The following is a 16,755-nucleotide window of genomic DNA, read 5'->3' as shown; positions in this document are numbered from 1 at the left end:
AACAACATTTGCATATCAGTGTATTTTGTGCGCAAGCTCTGGGAGTCTGAAAAGCCAGCCTAAGTCATAGCTTAATTGATTGCAAGCAACATGGATAACAGAGTCATAGTAGCTGGAATACCCAAAGCACTTCCAGGCCTAACAGATAGGTATGCGGTTCACAAAAATAAGCAGGCGCTTCCCAGTTACATTGCAAAGACCAAAAGATTTAATAGCAGTGAGCAAAAATCATTTTCCTGTCACTTCTTTCTCAATACCACAAAACTGGAGGAAGTAAAACAGTTTGTTTACATAGGTGCTTGTTTTCTGGAAAAAATGCTTTGTACATGAAAAGAAACAGGTTCTGTCCATTGTCACAAGGCCTGCGTACAGCCCCTGTCAGTGGAGGTAGGTGTTATAATCTAAGAGGGCCGCGTGGCCTCCCTGTAGCATAAGCACGATACCTGGATTGACATCACACGGACACGTCTTACTGCTTCGGGATCCCGGCAGCAACTGCCTCGCACATGCTTCCCATTTATTAAACACGCATGCGCGAGCCGGAACGAGGCCTGCGCATGCGTACAACAATACACATCGCTCCGTAACATTCCTCCTTTTTCATAAAGAAAAAAACAGAGGGACAATAATAATATTATCACATGGCCCAACGGGGGCTGACACTTGTAGTGCAAAACATACAGTCAACAGGTGGACCCAACGTGGGTCAATACGGTCCTCCCTGCGACTCAGGGTCCATTATGAAGTCCTGGAACCGAGCCGGACATCAGCGCCCTTCCCAGCTTGGATACCTTGGTCTGCCGCTCTGGGACGGATGCAGAGAAGCTGCCTGCGGCTGGTCATCTCTGCTCCCACTGTCCCTGGGTGCCTGGCTGGCACTCAGGGTTGTTGGTTCACTTTCGGTCAGACTCTCATCGGATGAGCGGGCCTCTATCTTCTTACAATAGCATGCGTTCCTTGTAACCGTCCCTCTCTCATCAGCGACTGTTACCATTGATCCATTGACGTGGGTTACGCCCATGGGTTTGGGCTCATATGTCAGGGATAGTTTTCCCACTGGGTGGCGGTTGAGAACTAGTACCGTGTCCCCCACTGCGATGTTGGGTTGTTGGAGATTTCTCCTGGCGCTCTCGCGCTCATTGTGTGCCTGTCGCTCCACTCGTATTCTTTGGTCGTCGATGATGCCAGGTTCTTGTCCATCCATCTCTGGTATGAGTCCCATGGGCCACCGCTTGAAAAGGGCTTCCGCTGGGACCACCCCCATGGATTGATGAGGAATACTGTGCTACTCCTGTACAGTATTCACAGAGGAATTGGTAGAGGTTCCTCCGTAGTCCCCCTCCTTGATTCTGGGATATCCTGAATATCTTATTCAAAGTGTGCATGAACCGCTCAGCCTCACCAATGGCCCTCGGCCATAGGGGGTCAGTTTCTGGTGCTTTATTCCACACTCCTCCATGTATTGCACAAACTGTTGGCCCTGAAAGGGGGGTGGATTTTCTGGGCATAGTTCGAAGGGAAATCCGTGGGTGGCGAAAATTCTTTCTAGTGCTTGAATGGTGTGATCACTGGCGGTCGATTCTACTAACTCTATTTCGGGGTACCGTGACCATTGATTTATCACCGCCAAAAAATAGGTGCCTCTCCCTGTAGAACCAAAGTCGGCATGAAACGTGCCCCATGGCTGGTCACTTCTTTCCATCGAATCTATATTGGGTTCTCTCACTGCCGGGCTGGCCGCTTGGCACCAAATGCACTGTTGTACATATTCGTCCACCCGACGTTCCAAGCCAGGGAACCATGCCTTGGCTCGTAGACGTGCCTTAGTTCTGGCCGTGCCCTGGTGCCCGCTATGAGCCAGTTCCAATATCTTCTTCACCAGCATCCGTGGTACGATGATCTGAAGTCCTCTCAGCATTAAACCTTCCGCAGAGACGGACAGTTCATTTTGAGAGCGCCATAGCGCCTTCAGGTCCTGTTGGGCGCTCTACTCTCTCCGGGTTGTGTTTGCCAACGCCATCTTCCAATCTGCGCTGGACGTTGCTGTCCTTATGAGCTGAAACCACTCATCAGCCAGGGACGCCTCAATGAGCTCTCGTATGGTTAGCGCTATGGGCATGGCGGCCTCCACCACGTGTCGGATTACCTCAGCACAGTCGTCTTCCGCTGGTCCTTCCTGCTTTCGGCCATGTCCGGGGTGACGGGACAAGTAGTCTGCCGGGTTATTCGTGCCTGGCCTGTATTGAAGCTTCTATCCATATTTCATCAGGGATAGCATCCATCTTTCAATCCGTGGGGGAAGTTTGGATGACACGTGTTAGGCAGAATCCAGGGCAGTTCCCTTAGGGAGCACTACCCCAGATTAGGACTACAGGTGAGAGCAATAAATCCCCTTTGGTATCAGTCTGTACCACAAAGATTTAGTTGGTAGCTGTGGCTGAGCAGTCAGACTTATCTCAAGAGGTAGATGAGCAGTATTCAGGATTGACACAATAGGTAGTACAGTACTCTGGAGCAAGGAAACACTGACCAAAGCTTTGTATTAAAAAGAGAATATATATTTATTTTATACACTTCTAAGTCAACACATAGATCACAGTTAATAAAGTAAGTTAAGTTTAGTCAGAAGAAAAGCATATACAACTCCCTATTCGATTGCAGACACGTTTGCAGTAGAGTGAAAACTGAGCAAAAACGGCACAGTGAAAACCAACTACAAATGGCACTCCAACAATTCAACGAAAGGGAGGGAAAGCACAAGTTAAACCGAAATATCTTCAGACGCCCCCTAGCAACACTTCCCTGAAGTTTTGTGAACAAGTAATGCACAGTAACACTTTAGCAGGAAGATAAGTGAATGAAAACTGAGCAAAATGGCACTCCACAAGTTAAAACAGTAGGAAGGAAGAGGGGTTTAGAAGATTTAGGTGCATCAACACATGTCTCATTGAAAACTAATCTAGTGAGAGCAAATCTAACAAATCAGCCAGAGTCAATAGGCCTGAGCCAGAGTCAGTGGTACAGGACCAAGAGCTTAGGAGCAAAAATGTTCTTGTAGCTGCAGTCAAGTCTTTAGTAGAAAAATATTGAAGAGGTAGATGCAAGGCGAAAGACAATGTTAAGAGAGGGGGCGGCCAACCCTACAAGTAGTTAAAGGATTTAAAACACCTTTAGGGCTGCCACGGAGAAAGGGCGGCCTGGCGGAACAATGTACCTTAAACGTGAAGAAGTGGCTCCTGCGGTGGCGGTTGTTCCTGGTAGTTCCTGCAGGTCGAGGGATCCAACAGAGGAAGAGAGGCTCTCGTCGTGGAGGAAGGTTCGAGTCGCTGCACTACCCAGGGATGAAACCAGCCGCGGTGCTGCCAAACGAAGTTTAAAAGGTACGCTCCTTTTAATCGCAGTCCTGGTCGATAGCTGCCTGGCTATCCGGTCTCCAAGTGCTGGGCACTGTCGATTCGACCAAGGCAGGTCCAAGGATGCGATAGGTGAACTGGTTGACCCCACTGTTAGGCAGAAACCTGTGCAGTTCCCTCTGGGGCCACTGCAAAAGATTTAAGACTACAGGTGTTTGGCAGGAAACCCACTTGGTAGCAGTCTGTACCACACAGATTCACTTGGTAGCTGTGGCTGAGCAATAGGTCAAAAGAACATAGTAGAACAAGTAAACACTGACCAGAGCTTGGTGTAAAAGAGATATAATTATTCATTTAAAACCACATCTAGAAAAACACACAGGCACTAATAGTAAGCAATTCAAAAACACGGTCACTAAAAGATATACACTCCCTTAGAAGAATATCAGACAAGTCTTAAGTAAAGCCCCACTTATTTTCAGACAGCGGTGAGCGCTTAACGCAGAAGGCACTCTAATAATTTGTTTTAAAAGGGAGAGAAAAGCAGAGAATAAATTGAAACAGGTCCCAACACTTTTACAAGAACACAACAAGGGAGGAAGGCAAGGTAAAACTGTGAAGTTAGAGTTCAATAGGCTGGATCCACTTTAAGAGGATCAAACGAAACGTGTCCAAGGTCACACGGTTGCAGTGCACAAAAGTCTTGAAAAGGTTCAAAAAGGAGTTGGACCAAAGAAAGGGACCAGTTAGAAGGTCAAGGCGGCCAGCCCAGTCCAGAAGGTTAAGGGATTATTATTACCTTGTAGCAATCTTTAGAAAGGGAGGCCTGGCGGACACGGTACCTTAAAGTGGTGAGAATACTCCAGCGGGGGCAGTTGTTCCTGGCAGCGGATGCAAGTCGGTGCTTCGTCCGGGGGAAGAGAGGATCTCATCAGGGAGGAAGACAGGAGTCCGTTGCACTGCCAGGGAAGAAACCAGCCGCAGCGTTTCTCAGGTAAGAGGAGGATTTGCGTCCAGTGGTAAGTGGCTATCTGGTTGCCGGGGTGCTTGGCACAGGCAATTCGACCACAAGCCGGTCTGGGGTGCGAAGAGAAGAAGGTAAACTGGTTGTGCCCACCAGTCAGGGGAAGAAGCCTCTCCAGCCGGGAGATCTTCTCTGTCGTCGGGAAGTGGTGAGTCGGTTCCGCAGGGCTCCACCGGTGGTGTCGTTGTAGTAGGTCGGCTCAGCTTCTCCCTCGTCGGATTCTCAGGTCCTGTGGCGACTTCTGAAGTTCTAGTCCCCAAAGCCCTGCTTTTTTGCAGCACACCCCCATTCACTCAGCCTAGCTGTCAATCAAACATGCTAAGTGGTGAGCCGGCCGGCCGGCTCACCACTTGGGCCAATCACACAAGAGTGCGACTTGAGTTACCAAGGTAACTCAGTCCAGGGTGCCTAAACCCCCTTCCACGCCCCCTGTGGTACCCAGACAGAGTGGCACCACTTTTGGAGGCTTCTGTGGAGAAGCCCGCCAAAAAGTGGAACAAAGGGCTCGACTTGGGTTGGAGTCACAGAAGAGAACACAAACGCCATTTTAGAATCGAGTCCTGGCAAAAAATACCAACCAGCGAATTAATATTAAATAAATAAACCGGCGGTATGTTCGAGACTATGGGAATTAAATAATTAAAGTTGGTAGCCTCGAACAATGGGAAAATCCCATAGGGATATATTCGCGGTCGAATATAAAAAGTAGTATCCACTGCCACCAGCCAAAACTCGATCATGGGGGACGGAGACATGCCCCCTCGACTAACAGACCCCGGGGCAATCGAATTGCCCCGACCTGTACATCCACAATATGATGGTTTGTACTGGTTTCTGTTAATAATTTGGGACTAGTAAAGCCAATGGTGACTTTACATGCCCTGGGAGACAGTAGTCAGTCCCAGGGTATGAAGTCTATGGTGGGGTGTCACTATGACACCCCTGTGTCACTGCACAGAGGGTGCTGTGTAACATACATAGTAAAAACACATGAGACCCTATGGAGTAAAGGACCCCATAAAACACATTAACAGTCAAAGGAACACCATAAATCATGTCCAAGAGTGGGAGAAAAAAAGAGTCTCACTCTTGGCAGGAGAAAAAAAACAAACTCCAGAAATCCAGCAAAGCTGCTAGGGGACTCAGCCTAAAGAGAGAATTCTCCCTAACACCCACCAGCTCAAGGGAAGGAGGCACTTTTGCTGAAGATCTCCTCTCGTTGTGTGGAAGAAAAGTGGCGAGACGATCCCGCAGGGCTTCACCGGTGGTGTAGATGCTGAAGATGTCTCTGGCTTCTCTCCCCTTCGGTTCCATAGTTCCAGTGGCGACGTCTTGCTCTTCCCGTCCTCAGGACCCTGCTTTTATGCAGAAAGAGACCCATTCATACAGCCTAGCTGTCACTCACACAGTGGAGTGGTCATCTTGGCGGGATACACTCCAGCCAATCAGGTTAGAGTGCGACCTGAGTTGCTGTGGCAACTCTGTCCGGGGGTTCTACTCCCCCTCCCAAACAACAGACCCACTCCAGGCTGAGTGGCGCCGAAAGGAGAGCTTCTTGGCAGAAGCCCGCCAAAAGGATGAACAAAGGATCCCCGACCTGGGTTAGGAAAATGGAGCAAGACTCAAGAAAGAAGTTTTAGCAAAGTTCTGGCAAATAAAACCTACCGGAGTAAAGTTAATAATAAAATAAACCGGCGGTATGTTAGAGGCTGTCAGAAAAAGTGGTAACCTCGAACAATGGGAAAATCCCATAGAGAAATATTTGCGGTGGAATATAAAAGGTAGTAACCACTGCCACCAGCCAGAAACTTTGTAGAGGGGGACTTTAAGGTACCCTCTCGAAAATGAACATAGGGGAAAAACTATTAACCCCTTCCAGTACTTCCATATTAAGATGGGGTGTACTGGTTAAGTTCATAAAAATCGACTAGTAAAGTCAATGGGGACTTTACATGCCCTGGGAGACAGTAGTCAGTCCCAGGGTATGGAGTCTATGTTTGGGGGTCGCTACGACACCCCTGTGTCACCGCACGGAGGGTGCTGTGTAACACATGTGCATAAAGATGGTTCCTATGGGTGAGAGAAAAGATCCCATAGGCATTAAACATAGAAATAGCCTAGGACACACATAGCAAAAATGCCTAAGAGTGGGAAAAAGAGTCAATCTTAGCAGGTAAAAAGAAACAAACCCTTAAAATCCAGCAAAGCTGCTGGGGGACTCTATAGGTAAGGGAAATTAGCCACGAAATTAGAATTCTCCCTAACATGCCCGCCATGATGGGGATCAATGGCTTGTGGTCAGTAATGACCGAAACACGTTTGCCGAATATGTATAAGTGGAAATGTTTGCAGCCCCATAGAATGGCCAGCGTCTCCCTTTCTATCTGTGAGTACCTCTTCTCAGTGTCAGTCAGGGACTTACTGGTGTATGCTATCGGATGCATCTGTCCCTGTGCGTCCGGCTGTAACAGCACTGCACCCAGTCCCACTGGGCTGGCATCAACCACCAGTTCAGATTCCCTCTTGGGATCGAAATATGCCATAGTTTCTTCCCTAGTCAGCACTGCTTTAATAATGTTGAACGCCTTCCGTTCCCGGGCGGACCATTCCCAAGTGGTGTTGTTTCTTGTGAGGGCCCTCAGTGGCTCCGAGAGTGAGGCCAGGTCCCGGATAAACTGCCCACAGTTGTTTACCATCCCCAGAAAGCTTTGAATGTCTGAAGGGGATTCTGGGGGGGCTGCCTCTCTAACGTCTCGTACTTTCTCTGGGTCTGGGGAAATGCCGCCAGCATGAAACACAAACCCAAAAAATTCGATCTGGTCTTTAAAGAACTCGCACTTCCCTTTGTGGAGGGTTAGCCCTAGGTCCCGGATCCACTCCAGGGTCCTCTCCAGTCTTTTCACGTACTCTGCCTCTGAGGAGGCATATACAAGAATGTCATCACTTAAGTTTAGTACACCTTATAGGCCGGCGATGGCTCCTCTAATCACGTTCTGAAAGACTTCTGCAGCCGACGAGATACCAAAGCTCAGTCTCTTGTATTGGTAGAGGCCCTCATGCGTGGTGAAGATGGTTATGTAACGGGATTCAGGGTGCAGCTCAAGCTGGTGAAACCCGAGCGAAGGTGAAAATACCTTGGCACCCTGAAGTTCACCTACAACATCATCGAGCGTCGGTGTCAGGTGGCGCTCCCATTTGATGGCCATATTGGGCAGCCTCATGTCCATGCAGATACACACTACCCCTGGCTGTTTGGGGTTGGAGGCTACTACTATCGGGGACACCCAGGGGTTGGGACCTTTGACCCTCTCAATTATGTCCATGTCGACAAGGGTTTGCAGTTCTTGTTCTACTGGTGCCCTTAGGTGAAATGGGATCCGCCGATGTTTCAGGGCAGTCGGTCTCACTGATTCATCAATATGTAGACATATGGGGTCTCCCCATAGTTTGCCTATGCCATTGAACAGATCGGCATACCGCTCCGTGATGTTGTGTATGTCGGACAGGTGCACGGACATGGTAAAGTGTACAATGCTCAGGGCTTCGATTGCCACACAGCTTAACAGAGTGTGGACTGACCTCAGTCACGAGGAACTTGGCTTTGATGGAGTGTTGGCCATGGGTGACTGAGGTTGTAAAAGCTCCTCGTAGTGGGAGGTGCGTGCTGCCTCCGACTTGGTCTTGTTTTGCACTGGTGGGCCCGGCAGTGTCTCATAATGTCTGGCAGCCATGACACACACAGAGGCTCCTCTGTCTATCAAAACGGGTGTTGGCGTCTCCTCAATGTTGACCACGTAGGTGTGTTGTCATTGCTTCCTTGAAGTCGAGTCAATGTTTGATATGTCCTTCTCTTCTTCCTCAGCTATGTCTAGCTCTTGCATCCCTTGTTCAACCTGTGGCAACACTCTTTTGCTTCCGTGGTCCACTATTGCTAACTCTCGCTGGGCCCCCGCCCTGAATACTCTCGTATAGTGCCCCGTCACGCCACAGTGTCCAGACACCCTTGACTTTGCCGGGTAGTCTCCGGCATGTGGAAGGTCGTAGCCGCAATATTGACAGAGTTGGGGATGCTCAGGCTTTTGAAACAGTTCAGGTCTCTTTGGAGCCCATCGTGGCTTTTGGGGCGTGTTCATAGCAGAGCGTCCAATGGTATATGCCTCCTTGCTTTTTCCTGGGCGGACGGCTGCGTCCATTCTGGCACCTCTGCTTTCCGCAAGCTCATAGGCCCTTTGCATGTTCAAAATCTGAGCCAGCGTTAGGCCTGGTTCTCGGAGCACCCGACGTCTGAGTTTCCCTGTACACCCTTGAAGGAGCAGATTGTGCACCATTCCCTTTTCATTTTCACATCTACACCTGCTGGCTAGATGTCTCAGACTCCCGCAGAAATGGTCTAACGTTTCCTCACTAGACTGTCTCTTGCTGCACATCACAAACTTGTCGAAATCCTCGTTTGCCAGGGGCAGAAAGTGTTCTTGGAGGGCATTTTTGACGTCCACGTATGTGGTTGCCTGAGAGTTCAGCGATTCGAATATGCGATGTACCTCCGAACCGGCTGAATATAACTGAGTCGCCACTCTCCGGTGGCTCTGAAATACATCTCCAACTTTTTGACTCATAAGAGCCAGACAGGTTGAATTCGGGCGTGGGTGCCAAAGTACCTTGATGTCTTCATGGTGGCTGTGCTTGTGCACCGGCATCTTCCTGGTCCCCCATGACCTCAGACCGCACAAGCAGCTCTTCCTGTTGTTGAGGCCGCACGTCTGCTCCACACGTAGCACCACAAAAAAATTGACCCCTGGGGCGGGCAACGCTGTCCAGTGGGTCCCTGATGAGAAAACACGTTGATCTTGATGTGTGCCCTTCCCTGGGCTGAGAAATGTTCAGCAGATTAAAGTGCAGCCAGTGCACTTGTGGCCACAGCCATCTAGGGCCAGATGTGACGCTCACCTGTTTGTGCGGGGAAGTTGCAGCCCTCCCAGGAGCCGACTCCCCTTGGTTAGATCTTTTCCCCTGCTCTCATGTTGTGGACTGCGTTGGTTGTTGGTACTGCTCCTGTGAGGATGCGAGAAGCCATGAGAAGGAACAATTTACTTACCTGTAACTGTTGTTCTCCAGCATGGGTCTGGGAACCAAATCTGCCTCGGCCACGCCGGTGCGACGAGGATCATCCTCCACCGGGACCGTCTGAGTTGACTGAAGAGTCGCAACAGCAACAGTGGTAATGCATACAAGAACAGGCTGTCCCAGGGGAATGAGAAGGCATCGCCCATGCTTGTCATGATCTCTGCTTCCAAAAGATCAGGACTTGCCCGACTCCCGTGGAAGCAGACCCATAACCCCGGTTCCGAGTGCCAGCCAGTCCCAATTGGGACCTTTTGGACCCTGTCCTGGCGCCAGTGGCACCAGGCTCATAAAGATGCCCAGTCCCAGCGCTGGAAGCGCCGGGCTCATAATGCTTGGGTGGACTTACCTGCAGCAGACCATGCTGCTTACTTACCTGCCAGTTGAACCCCTGATCCTCTTCTGTTTGGGACTACTTTTCCTGTTGGGTGGGGCAGGAGCCACTCTCTAGGTTCAGAACACTGGAACTTTTCTGGAAAGCAGGAACTCTTTTCTTACCTAGGCGTGGCTGTGGAAGGAGACACCTAAGCACTACAGGAGGCTATTTAAACCACACCCGATGGATGAATCTTGCTTTGCGTTATTCTGCATTCTCTGCAGCAGAACGCTCATCGTGTCTTCTGCTTCTGATCCTGGGCCTAAGGGAACAAAGGCTTACCATCCTGGAATCCAGTCTTCAGCAGCACCTGTAAAGACAAAGAAAGAACAGGTTAGCACTACGGTCTTCAGTGGCAGCGCATCTCTTACCTGGTCCATCGGCTGTCAGCAACGCCTCGCGCTGCATTCAGGCATCTGAAAGACAAAAGCTTACCAGTTCTTCGCACGCTCCGGAGGCCTTCGGCGCTGCATCCCGCATCTGAAAGACAAAAGCTTACCAGTTCTTCGCACGCTCCGGAGGCCTTCGGCGCTGCATCCCGCATCTGAAAGACAAAAGAAGGTGCGTTTAAAGACATTGGGCAACTTTATTACTCACGTGCCATTACTCCTTCCCACGCCGAATCCAGTGGGTATTCCAGCACCCTTCAGCTTCTCTAAAGCTCCGAACTTGTACCTGCAAGATAAAAGGGACAGTTAGTGCGCATCGTGAAGCAGGCTACAAGCGCTTACTTACGTGCTTCCAGGCGCTTCTATTCCTCACGCGGGTTCGATCCTCAACTCTCATCAGCCCGCCATCCGCCATCGCCGGAACCCTGCAAAACAAGAGATATCATTACAAAAAGACTTTTAAGACATTTGAAGTGCCCAGAACTTACCGTTCGTGCAGTTAACGACGGACAGCAGTCCTCTGAGGTCAAGAGGCCTGCACCCTTATCCAGTGAAGAAACTGGTTACGGCACCCTGCCCCGAGGCAGATGGAGAGCTCGGCGTTCACTTACCTAAGGTGAGGGTGTTAACCTTTGGGGTTCTACAGGAGAAGAGAAAGGGAAGAGGAGAGAGGCACCCAATAACCCCAGTTCATTAATCCCATATTTTCTATCTGCAGACATCTTACTCTTCGAGTCAGACATACAGTGCACAGAGGTCCAGCCCAAAGAGCCAACCGTGTGTTACACATCACCTTTGAAGATACGGCATTCACCCAGTCAAGACCGGCGCCTCTGCGGGAATCAGGTGAGCGTTACACATGCTCCCCGGCTGGGGAAACCTGCTGGCGAACCTCTGGCCCTTGGCATTCATCGCCGTCGCGAATAGGTCGATCTGGGGATTGTCCCATCGTTGGAACAGGAGATCCACTTGATCCTGCCGCAGCTCCCTGCTGAGTGAGTCGGCGATGGTGTTCTTTATTCCTGCCAGATGGAAGGGTACCAGAAACATCCCTTGGGCGACGGCCCAGTGCCACAGATCTTGCGCTTCCTTCGATAGGGCTGGGGATCTGGTGCCCCCCTGCTTCCGGATGTAGAACATCGTGGTTGTGTTGTCGGTGAAGACCCTTACCACCTTGCCCTTGAGGGACGGAAGGAACGACCTGAGGGCCCAGAACACGGCCCGGAGCTCCAGGACATTGATGTGTAGCGACCTCTCCTCTGGGAGCCAAAGGCCTTTTGCGTGGAGATCTCCGGTGTGTGCTCCCCATCCCTCCAGGGAGGCGTCCGTTGTCACTGTTTCCTGATGTGCCGGGGTCTGGAAGTCCATGCCTACCGCTAGATGCGTACGGGTGCCCCACCACCGGATCACTTGGCGGAAAGTCTTGTTGAGTGAGATCCTGTCTTCGAAACTGCCCGCCGATTGGATCCAACGGGCGTCGAGGAACTCCTGCAGTGGTCGCATCCGCAACCTGCATAGGCGCACGAGATAGATGCCCGAGGACATCATGCCAAGTAGGGACTTGATGGACCTTACCCTGGCCACGTCCATGGTCAACAGCTGTTGTACGTTGCCCAGGATGACCTTCGTCCTTTCCTCCGACGGCGAAGCCAATCGCGCCACGGTGTCTAGTCTGGCTCCCAGGAACAGGGCGACTTGCGACGGTACCAAGTGGGATTTCGTGAAGTTGATTGAGAATCCCAGATCCATGAGCAGTTGGACGGTCTTTGCTGTGTGATCGACGACAAATTCTCTTGACTTTGCCCAGATGATCCAGTCGTCCAGGTAGGGGTAGACGTGGATCCCCTGCAGGCGCAGCCACGCCGCCACTGGTGCCAGGCACTTAGTCAATACCCTGGGCGCCGACTTCAATCCGAAGGGAAGGGTTTTGAACCGGTAGTGCCGCCCCTGGACTACGAATCGTAGGAATTTGCGATGTCCCTTTAGCATGGGGACATGGAAGTAGACATCCTCCAAGTCCAGCGACGATAGGAAATCGCTTACCTCCAGCTGTCCCAGCACGTGCTGGAGGGTGACCATCTGGAATTTCTGAGACTTGATGTACTTGTTTAGACGACGAAGGTCCAGGATGGGTCGTCAACCGCCGGTCTTCTTCCGGACGAGGAAGTATCGCGAGTACACTCCGGAGCCCCGGATCCTTTTTGGGAATAGTTCTATAGCTCCCTTTTTTAGCATAGCTCGTACCTCCAGAAGTAGTTGTGGAACGTGGTTTTCCTTCCTGGCCAAGGGTGGTATACAGGGACACCTTCACTGAAATTCCAGGGTGTGCCCGCGGGCCAGGTCATCTAGCACCCAACGGTCGGTGGAAATTGTCTCCTACACGCTGACGAATTTCGCCAGCCGGCCTCCGACCGGGGTGCTTGGGTGGGGGCCCGACGCCACGGCCGGTTCAGTCCTGCTTGGCTGCGGTCTTGAGACTTGTCCACCTTGGCAACGACGACGAGATCCTCCTGTCTTGCCGCATCCTCTGTAGGCTTCCTGCGACAAGGAGCGGGCCACTTGGCGGTACGACGAGAACCGCCGCCGACTCCTTTGGAGGCACGTTGCTTGCCTCCGGAGTTCCCAAAGGACGGCCGTCGTTGTTGAAGAACAACCAAGGCCCGAGCCGTCTCAGTGTCCGCCTTGATAGCCTGCAGTGACTCGTCCACTGTCATGCCGAACAGGTTGTACCCATTGAAGGGCATGTCCAGAACCCTGGTCTGCACGTCCTGGCGGAAGTCAGTGGCCTTGAGCCAGCCATTCCGGCAAAGGCAAACGCCGTTGACCATCTGGCGAAAGCCGGTGTCAGCGATGTCCGTGGCCACCATAATGGCGTGGTCCGAAGCCACCTCGCCTTCCTGTAGGATTTCCAGGGCCTCAGCCCTCTTGTCGTCCGGGAGGAAGTCCAACAGGGGAGCGATCTTAAACCACAGTTCCCTGTCGTAGCAAGCCACAATCGCAAGGGCGTTGGCGGCTTTAATAGTCGTTGCCGCCGACGAGATGACCCGTCGTCTCATGGCATCCAGTTTCTTCCCCTCGCCGTCCAGCGGAAAAGTTGAAGGCATCTCCCCCGCCGCTTTCTTCTTGGCCGCCGCAGACACCACTGAATCCGGGGACGTCTGTGCCCTGAGGCACATAGGGCGGAGTCTGGGACCCAATAATTCTTCTCGTACCAGTCTCTCTTAGCAGGGGCCGTGGACGGGTTCTTCAGGAGCACCAGCCCCTCGTCCCAGATGTCGTCCAGAAACGGGACTGAGAGTGTCAGTCTAGAAATCTAATTCGAGACCGCAAACGTATTTTGGTGGCCGTGGGCCAACCGTCTCATGCACGATACGACAGAATATAGGTTTTCGAGTGTTCTAATGAACAGCCATTTTGATGTAACAAGAATCGCCATTTTGTTTTCTCACCATTGCTCATTGCTTTCTGTTCCTATTGCTTCGGAGTATATTTTTCGCTTACACTGCTCGACTGAGGAACAATGCTGTCTGTATAAGAAAAGGACAAGGCCACAGGGCCGAGAGGATAACAAGAGTTTCACTGAAACACGAACGTAGGCAGCGCCAGGAATAATGCCCGGCTCCCACCTTAATGTAGCCTTGAAGCAGAGCCGCAGGGCATTTAATCATTTCACCGCTGCCAGCCAGTCTCGTTATATGATAGAATATGTTAGAAAAATACTGCTAAAGGCTTGAATTATGCTTTTCTAACGGCCCCCCTTTGCTGAGCTCGCTAAGAGCATGTCGGCTCCCAGGACACGAATAGCACCTGATAGATAGCAAGGTCCGGAATGTAACCCCCTCTGCATGTAGCTCGCTTCCAAAAACAGAGCGCCATGTTTTATTCAATAACCGAAAGATGCCTACGCACTCACAAATTGCAAATTGTTACTAGAATAGATGTTTGAAGGTGTCATAGTGGCCGGAGATGTCCATCGTCACACCAAGTTCAAAGAAACCCAATGAAGAGGGGTGTTACCCATGACATAGCTGATTGTTTGATATGCATTTTGTATATATGTAACTGATGTACGTAATTCGCTCTCTTGCGTCCCACGAGGTCTAGAGATACACGTCGCGGGGCGTTGAGACCGAGTTGGCCAACTGAGACTTTTGCTTTGCAATAAAACCCTGGCTTTGGGAATACAACCTTGTGCCTGGCGTCTCTAACGTGTGTGGTGACTCGCCTTGTTTCCATAGACGTCAGGGTCCCCTAGGAGCCCCTTTCAAGATGGCGCCCGAATAGGGACCCTCCCCCACTTGTTCCTTCGCGTAACGTTGTAATTGAGAAAGGCAGAGAACGGCGAGGACGGGACGATCGAGCCGGGATCAAGAGGTGTTCGGGGCGCCCTATAAAAGTGATGAGACTCCTTTGCAGATCTGCACACATCTGATCCCTGATCGACGTGCCTGGCTAGAGAACAAGGAGGCGCGGGTCCCGAAACGAGGCGGAAGCCAAGAAACGCAGACTTTGGTGCGTCAGTATAAAGACGACTTGATTTATCAGGTGAGTCATTCCCCGATTCATAGCATCCTGATATTGGTTGAGAGTTGACTTTGCAAAATCAAACGCCCTAGGTAAGGTTGATTAACCGAGGGGAAGGTTGAAACATGCCTGGGGTATTGTCCACCTTAGCTGGGTTTTTCCGCTGTGGTAGACAATCTTTGGAAGATGGCCAAATTGTACCACCTGGGGGAACACCGGCGTATGAGATGTATGTGAAGTATGGAGTGGGTGCGATAATATTCTGTGATACTTGGCATAGGAAAACCAGAAAGCAACAAGACCACCAGTGGCCGATTAATGGTAGTTTTGAGATGGCGAGGATAGATAACTTGGAAAGGGTGTTGATAAGAAACAAAGCGCGCCCTGCGGCATTTGAAACTATTAAAGACTGGAGAAAGGAAGCAATGCTCCGATTTAAAAGCAGAGCAAAGCATGCGCGCAGGCATAAATCAAAAGGTGAGGTAGCGGAAGAAAAAGAAGAAGAGGAGTGGACTGAGAGTCTAAGAAGGGCAGGCAGGCGTGACCAGTTCAATATAGAAAAGATATACCCACAACGAGAATTACACATGACAGATGAATTGATAGAAAATATATTGACTCATACAAAACAAGGCCCAAGATCAGAAGAAAGACCAGATATGTTAGTAACTATTGCCCAGACCCCGCCTGTAGCTCAAGCTCCCCCCACAGCCACAGACCGCGCACGTAACACGTCCTACTAGCCAACTAGGCCCACAACAGACACTCGCTGTTCCCATTGTCCCATCCGCACCTCCCGCCTTAGACACAGACTCGGTACCGTCCGTTCCTCCCGGGGTTGAAGTTGAAACCGCGGGGGCAAGAGGTGGGACTGACCAACGGCAGTGCACAAGGGTAACCCGCAGCGCAATCAGCAAGGAGAGGAAGGTGGAATTGCAGCAACAGGCAGAGATGTATATAGACGGGAATGATGGGACGGCAACATTGGCTTCCATATATGACTTTCGTAGAAGCAACGAAAAACAGATAGTGTTGGAATGCATGGGTGAATATTTGGTGGAGAGATGGAAACAGCTAATTGGGAAATTACCACTGCAGCGATTGTTAGATTTTAATGCATTAGCATGCTGTAGGGAGAGGGATGAAAAAGTGAGAGAACATGTGTATAGACTTTTGAGTTAAAGGATGAATTAGATAATGACTATGCCGAAATGTTTACTGCACCCGGATATAGGCAGCGGGCAGGATGTGGGTTCAGAAGCAGGAAAGAGGTTATTTGTTAACAAATATGTGAGGGGGTTAAGACTTCCAATTCAGGATCTAATAATGACATCAGAGAGTGCATGGAAAGCAAAAACGTTGGGCGAAGTACTGCGTATGGCCCAATATTATGAGCGTAGAGTGACTGCAGGAAAAGAAAAAGAAGAGAGGAATAGGGTAAATCTAAAGACACGGGTATTAATGCAGCAAGTAGTAGGACATAATAGAGGGCGAGGGAATGCACAAGTGAGGAGTAGTTCGAATATGTATGGGGGAACAGTGGGGCCGAATCAGTGTGCATATTGTAAAGAGGAAGGACATTGGCAAGCCCAATGCCCGCATTTACAGACAGAAATGGGTCTGGTCAAAGCAGACAGCATAGAGGACACCCAGGAGCGAATGGACCAAATAGGAATAGTATGCAGCAGCATCATAATAATGGAGGTAATCAAAACCAAGGCCAAAACCAAAATGCCCCAAACCAGAGTCAGGGACAGCAAAATCAACAATATGGAAATCAGAATGGGGGAAATAGAGGGAAGAGTGGAAATGTTTTCGATACACAGACAAACACGTATTACAGTAATAGTAATGATTACACATCGGACGATGTGTTATTTCCCCAATAGGACAGCCAAGGACAGGGGTCGGAACCAGTGTCTATTCCCGTGAATCAGAGAGGACCCTACTTAGAAATGAGAGTCGGGA

At 50.6% G+C, this 16,755-nt stretch overlaps 1 protein-coding gene across 1 annotated transcript in view; it reads right to left on the bottom strand.

The window, feature by feature from the left end:
- Positions 1-16,755, bottom strand: part of HYDIN (HYDIN axonemal central pair apparatus protein) — a 3,273,799-nt gene that overhangs the window by 784,905 nt on the left and 2,472,139 nt on the right. The window lies entirely within an intron of this gene.

Source organism: Ambystoma mexicanum, chromosome 1p, assembly GCF_040938575.1.
Source record: "Ambystoma mexicanum isolate Mex_15411 chromosome 1p, UKY_AmexF1_1, whole genome shotgun sequence".
In the NCBI taxonomy this organism is placed as follows: Eukaryota; Metazoa; Chordata; class Amphibia; order Caudata; family Ambystomatidae; genus Ambystoma; species Ambystoma mexicanum.
The sequence above is the reverse complement of the archived record's forward strand: the minus strand, read 5'-3'. Positions and strand labels throughout refer to the sequence as shown.